The 7,039-nt window shown below is 33.8% G+C and overlaps 1 non-coding gene across 1 annotated transcript; it reads right to left on the reverse strand.

Annotated features, from left to right (window-relative positions):
- Positions 1 to 4,248: 4,248 nt before the first annotated feature.
- Positions 4,249 to 4,355, reverse strand: LOC121225997 (small nucleolar RNA R71). The gene has a single exon (XR_005923898.1). It is a non-coding gene; the product is annotated as a small nucleolar RNA R71 (small nucleolar RNA).
- Between the last annotated feature and the right edge of the window lie 2,684 nt (positions 4,356 to 7,039).

The raw sequence follows: 7,039 nt of genomic DNA on the forward strand, positions 1-7,039 counted from the left end.
TTTTCATATCCATCAAGAGATAAAGCTAACAAGGAGACAATGGGGAGCTAGAATATCAAGTTAGATTCAAGAAATAGAAGCTAGAGGAGAGCGAAAATCAAGTTAAAGATTGAAATCAATAGGACAAGGTAAGAACATCAAGATTTCAATATATTTTTAAGTTTGTTATTATTGAAAAAGCATGGAAATGATGTTATAGTAGAGTATTCTTGAATGAAGTTTTTTTTCTTAATATATTAGTCAAAGGAAATAATAGAAAGTGATGGAAAATATTATAGAGAAAATGAATAAGGAAGTTATAAACTTAGTAATCAACATTTTGCATTAAAGCAGTTTTGGAAAGCAGCAGTAGGCTAACTTCGAAAAATCACCATAAATTATGGAAATCTAATAATAGGATGAAAAAAATATGGAATTAAATCTTATTAAGTCTAGTTTATCTTAGAAGAAACGGTGTAAGTAATGGAATTGTAAATCATGATATATAATAAATTATGTGAGACAATGTCAGAATGAATTCGGGTTCCCCTATTCTGACTTTGAAAAATCATCACAAATTGGAGAAAAATAATTATGGGCCTAAATTTATATGTTTAAAATTTGGAATGAGTCTATTTTCAAGAGAACCAAACAAAAACAACATCCAAATCCTGTACGAGGAGATAATTAATTTTTAGTGAAGAAGGATCAGAACTGTCAGACAGCAAAATAGGGATGACTTTAAAGAATAAACTGTACTTATTGGCTAAACCAAAAATTCTGAAAATTTTATAGTAATAAGATATGTGAGTCTAGTTTTAGGGAAAATTAATGGATCTCAATTCACACTTACATAGTTCAAGATATAAATAATTTTGTTAGAATGACTCAAGTGGATAACTTTGAATGAACAAATAAATAAATAGTGAAATTATAGATAATGTTACATATAAGCATGTTATATACATTAAGGATGTGGAATGGAGAGGAGGAGGAGGAGGAGGAAAATATATGATTATTCAACTAGCACGATTTTTCATTAAAAATGGCTAATTTGCATGTTTTAGTTCAGGGACTAAATTGAATAAAAGTAATATTTTAAGGGTAAATTTGTAAAAATGTCAAAAAGTGACCAAATTGCATGAAATGAATTTTTTTATTATTTAAATTAATAAATTGAATGAGATATTAATTTATATCAAGATTGAGTGGAAATTCGAAGGAAAATGAAAAATTACCAAAATATCCCTGAATTTTTGTATTTCTGCAATATATCATGGGAAATTCGTGTAACTTGAATTATATTTTTAGATGATTGAAATATATATATTGGATTGAGAAATTGATTTGAATTGTGAACATGGGAAATTGTGAATTGAATGAGATGGAAATGAAGCTTTGAATTACATAAGTAAATATCGGGTCTCGTAGGCCCTATTTGTTGTGAATATAATATTTCGAGGATATGTTGTAAAGAATTATAAAAGCACGTTAATAATTTAAAAGTTTTAATTCGGATGAAATTTTGTAACTTGGTTTAATACGTATGCAAATGTATGTCTTCTAGTAATGCCTCGTACCCTATTCTGGCGTCGAATATGTGTAAGGAATGTTACAATGTGACATCACCAGATTCAGTCATAATATTTAGACCAGGTTTGGGGTGTTATAGTCCTTTTTTTTGAGACTGTAAAACCCTCTGGTTGTTTGGAAACAATAAAATTTACACATTTTTACATACTCTTTTTAACTTAAAATCATATAGTTTCGATAAAATTCTTGTCGAAAAAATAATTAATTTTTACAAAATAATTAAAGTGCACTTAAAATATGAACATGTTGAATTTTAGTTAATTTTATAATTAATTTTGATGAATTTTGGTTATTTTCGACAGATTTGCACAAAGGGCAAAAAATGGCTCGACAAACACTGCTAGAAGCGCAAAACGAGAAGCAATTTCAAGTATCGAGGTGAACTAAATTTTAGAATAAGATGGTCCAAAATTATATTTATTAATTCATAATATAATTAATTTCAATTTATATCTAATTTAATTTGGGTTAATAAATTATTATTAATTAATTATGAAAAAGTGGTCTAGTTGAACTGAACTGACCAAGAAATGGACAGCCAAAAAACTGTCCCAAGAGTTGACCCAAATCAGCTTATCAGCTGATTATTTAATCTTTCAAAGAGGCCCTTGAAGACTTGTTCAAGTTGCATTCAAACTCCTCCACAATTGGTGGCTTTATAGATTTGCCCCAAGCCTAAATTAGCAAAGTTTAAATTATCAACCTTGCCACATGTGTGGTCGGCCAAGGGAGGGCCCTTTGCTGATAATATTACCTATTTTTAGCAGCCCTACTCAGCTATAAAAACCCCCTTAGGCTGGTCATTTGAGAAACACACCTCAAGCATTCACATCTTTCCTCTCTTCTGTCCACTTTCTCTCTTCTTTTCCATTCCAAAATTCCCTTGCTCTCTTGTTTATTTCTCCTCTTGGGAAAGAGGCATTCATCAGCTATTTGGAGCAACAATTAAGTTTTCATAGCAACCTTGGTCGATGAGAAAAGTGGAGAAGGAAGAACGGAGTAACTAGTCAAGCCACGGAAAAACATCGGATTTGATTCTTGTTCCCTATCTCTTTAATTTTTGTTGTTGTTATGCTGAACATATATATGAATATTTATGTTGTTGGAATGGTTACTTTAATCAATTTACTTGAATTTAATTCCTGTTAGGTTGATTGCATTTCGTTTGTTAAAATTATTGAAATTGTGTTTATGTTGTTATAGGCCACGGTAAGATGCTTGATTAAGTAAAACCATGACTAAGTTATTCTTGCATTACAATTGTTAGGTAACTAATGAATTAATTATTTAAACGGATTGAAATTGTAATTAATGAACACAGTACTTAATCAGTGCATGTTTAATCATCTAAGGTAGCTGAGGGTTAGATTAACAATGATATCTAACGATACATTTGTCTTGCATAACTTGCAAGATTATTGTGATTAAATTATTTCAAGGTAAGGATACTTTGTTACCTCACATAGTCTTTTATGTGCTTATTAAATCGAGTTAATTGTTTGAATTGACATAGGGATATGTACAAGAGATTATTTCGATTTAATAAGTATATATGTGCAATAACATATTTGCCTATTAAGATTTGTTTAATCGATTGAATTGACATAGGGATATAGTCAAGAGATAAATGGATTTTGGTAGGTGAGTATGTTATTAAGTTAACAAATTACCGAGTTGTCGTGAACTTATTCGTAACAATATAAACATGAGTTTAATAATTCTAAATTAAGAAATGTAATTAATCTAACACAATTATGTCATCTTGATTAAAATCGTATTTTGAAATCGTGCATTTGAGATTTATTTATTTAGTTTACTTAGTTTAAAATCTTAGTTTTTAATCACCCTCTTCAAACAGAATATTTTTCTTGACCAAAGTGTTTTAAATAGCATTCATAAATTATTCTTTTCACAGTCCCTGTGGGTACGATAGCTCGATATTTACTTGTCACTTTATTACTTGTTGCGATTGTGTACACTTGCACATTTCCATCGTTCCAAGTTTTTGGCGTCGTTGTCGGGGACTGTGTTTTAAAAAAGTCATTATTTGTGAAGTTGTTAGTTTTGCATGTTGGTTTATTTTTCTGTTCAAATTTTAACTTAGTTAATTTTTCTGTGATTATTTCAGGTGTTTATGAGTATTGACCAAATCGTCGATTTACTCCCTATAGACCTTGAGATTGAACGAACTTTTCAATAGCGAAGAAGACAAGCAAGTCAAAGAAGGACTGAAGAGAAGAACATCAAAAATCTGAATCAAGGAAACGGAGCAAACCTTGCTCAAAATCCTATTCTGCTGATGATAGGGATAGAGCTTTGAAACAGTATGCCATGCCAGTATTTCATGATCTTAATCCGGGTATTAAGAGACCCGAAATTGAGGCACAACAGTTCGAGTTGAAGCCAGTCATGTTTCAGATGCTTCAGACAGTGGGCCAATTCAGTGGAATGCCTATTGAAGATCCTCACCTACACTTAAGACTGTTTATGAAGGTGAGCGATTCTTTCAAGATAGCAGGAGTACCCGAAGATGCATTAGAATTGAAGTTGTTTCCATATTCACTAAGGGACAGAGCTCGAGCTTGGTTAAACTCATTACCACCAAACTCAATTTTAACATGGCAAGAGTTAGCAGAAAAATTCCTTATGAAGTATTTCCCGCCTAGCAAGAATGCTAAGTTGAGGAACGAGATCACTACTTCCCAACAAATGGATGATGAGTCATTGTATGAGGCATGAGAAAGGTACAAAAAATTATTACGAAAGTGCCCTCATCACGGAATCTCACATTGCATACAACTTGAGACATTTTATAATGGTCTCAATGCTCACACGAGAATGGTAGTGGACGCTTCTGCTAATGGTGCTCTCCTTTCTAGGTCTTATAATGAGGCTTATGAAATCATTGAGAGGATTGCCAGCAACAATTATCAATAGCCAACCAATCAAGCAGCGTTAGGAAGATGAGCCGTTGAAATACATGAAGTAGACGCTCTTACTTCTCTCGTATCTCAAGTATCATCAATATCCTCAATGTTAAAAAATCTTACTACTAATGGGTGTAATAGTTTTGCAGCACAACCACTGAATCAATTTGAAAATGTAGCCTGTGTTTATTATGGGGAAGGACATTTGTTCGAAGAATATCCATCGAACCCAGAATCTGTATATTACATGGGTAACTAGAACCAAAATCGAGGAAGGTAAGGGGCAGGAACCAGTAACAATTATGTCCAACCTAGATCGACCCAACCACCTAGTTTTTCCCAACAAGCTCAGAAACCAACCCAAGCTGAACCATCCAATAGCCTAGAGAATCTATTAAAAGCATAGATGGCGAAAAATGATACCTCTCCAAGGAATTTGGAGAATCAAGTGGGCCAACTTGCAACTGAACTTAGAAATCGACCATAAGATGTTTTACCTAGTGATACGGAGAATTCGAGGAATCCAAGGAAGGAGCATTGTAAAGTGTTAACATTGAGGAGCGAAAAGACTTTAGAGCTCAATTCTGTCGAAGCTGAGAAGGAGACAGTTGACGCTCAAGGCTCAGAGGAAGTTCAACCGAGTGTTAAAATTCCAGTTTCATTGAAAATTGAATCTGCAAAATTCGACAAGGTAACTTCTGAACCAGCTAATTCTGATCAACTAATAACTCCGTTAAATGCAAAATTGCCACGAAAAATGAATCAAGTAGTTCCTGTAAAGAAACCTCCACCACCCTACCCTCAAAGACTTCAAAAGTAGAAGCAATAAACTCAATTCAAGAAGTTCCTAAATGTACTCAAGAAACTTCATATCAATATCCCGTTGGTTGAAGCACTTGAACAAATGCTGAACTACGTCAAATTCATGAAGGATATCCTGTCTAAAAAATGAAGGCTTGGAGAATTTGACATGGTAGCCCTAACGAAGGAATGCAGTACATATCTTCAAGATAAACTACCCCTAAAATTGAAGGATCCTGGATGTTTTACCATACCTTGCAATATTGGAGCAACATATTGTCGTAAGGCATCATGTGACTTGGGTGCGAGTATCAACTTGATGCCCATGTCAATATTTAAGAAGTTGGGGATAGGTGAAGTTAGACCTACTACGGTTACACTTCAATTAGCAGATTGATCCTTAGCACATCCAGAAGGAAAAATCGATGACCTATTGGTATGTGTAGACAAATTTATCTTTCCTGCTGACTTTGTGATTCTAGACTTTGAAGCAGAAAAAGAGGTGCCAATCATATTCTTAGCAACTGGAAGAACCCTTATTGATGTGCAGAAGGGCGAGCTTACTATGCGTGTTCAGGATGATCAGATAACATTTAACGTTTTTAAGTCCATGCAATTTCTTGACACAATTGATGATTGTTCTACAGTGTCCGATTTAGAGGATTTAATCATGGAGAAGGAACTCAATTATGTTGATAACCCATTGGAACAAATTTTGACATCAGATCCTCCAAATGATGAAGAGGAGGATGAATACTTAGCTTTGTTAGAAACTAATCAAAGGGGATTTAATATGCAATCCCACTTTGAATCTTTGGAGTTAGAGAAAATGGATTATGCCCAACCAAAAGCGTCAATCAAGGAGCCACCTAAATTAGAATTGAAGGTACTTCCCTCACATTTGAAATATGTTTATTTAGGTAACTCTTCTACTCTGTATGTGATTGTTTCAGCAGAATTAACTACTGAGCAAGAAGAGAAACTCATCATGGCGTTGAAACAATTCAAGAAGGCTATTGGATGGAACATAGCCGATATTCATAGAATTATTCCATCTGTATGCATGCACAAGATTATCTTAGAAGATGGAGAAAAAGGGACGATTGGTGGACAACGAAGACTAAACCCCATCATGAAGGACGTAGTCAAGAAAGAAATCATCAAGTGGTTAGATACGGGTATAATTTACCCCATCTCAAATAGTTCATGGGTAAGTCTAGTCCAGGGCGTGCCAAAGAAAGGAGGTATCATGGTCATTAAAAACGAGAATAATGAGTTGATACCGACTAGAATAGTTACGGGATGGAGAATTTGCATCGATTACCAAAAGTTAAACAAGGAAACTAGGAAAGATCACTTTCCTTTGTCTTTTTTTTACCAGATGTTGGATAGACTCGCAGGGCGAGACTATTACTATTTTCTCGATGGATACTCAGGGTATAATCAGATTACAGTAGCACCAGAAGATCAGCACAAGACAACATTCACCTGCCCGTACGGTACATTTCCATTTAGGCACATGCCATTTGGTTTATGTAATGCACCTGCTACATTTCAAATATGTATGATGTCTATTTTTACTGACATGATTGAAAAATATTTGGAAGTTTTTATGGATGATTTTTCAGTATTTGGAGATACATATGATGGTTGCCTAGCCAATCTAGCCAATGTACTAAGGCGATGCGAAGAAACAAACCTTGTACTTAACTGGGAAAAGTGTCATTTCATGGTACGAA

This window comes from Gossypium hirsutum, chromosome D13 (assembly GCF_007990345.1).
Source record: "Gossypium hirsutum isolate 1008001.06 chromosome D13, Gossypium_hirsutum_v2.1, whole genome shotgun sequence".
In the NCBI taxonomy this organism is placed as follows: domain Eukaryota; kingdom Viridiplantae; phylum Streptophyta; class Magnoliopsida; order Malvales; family Malvaceae; genus Gossypium; species Gossypium hirsutum.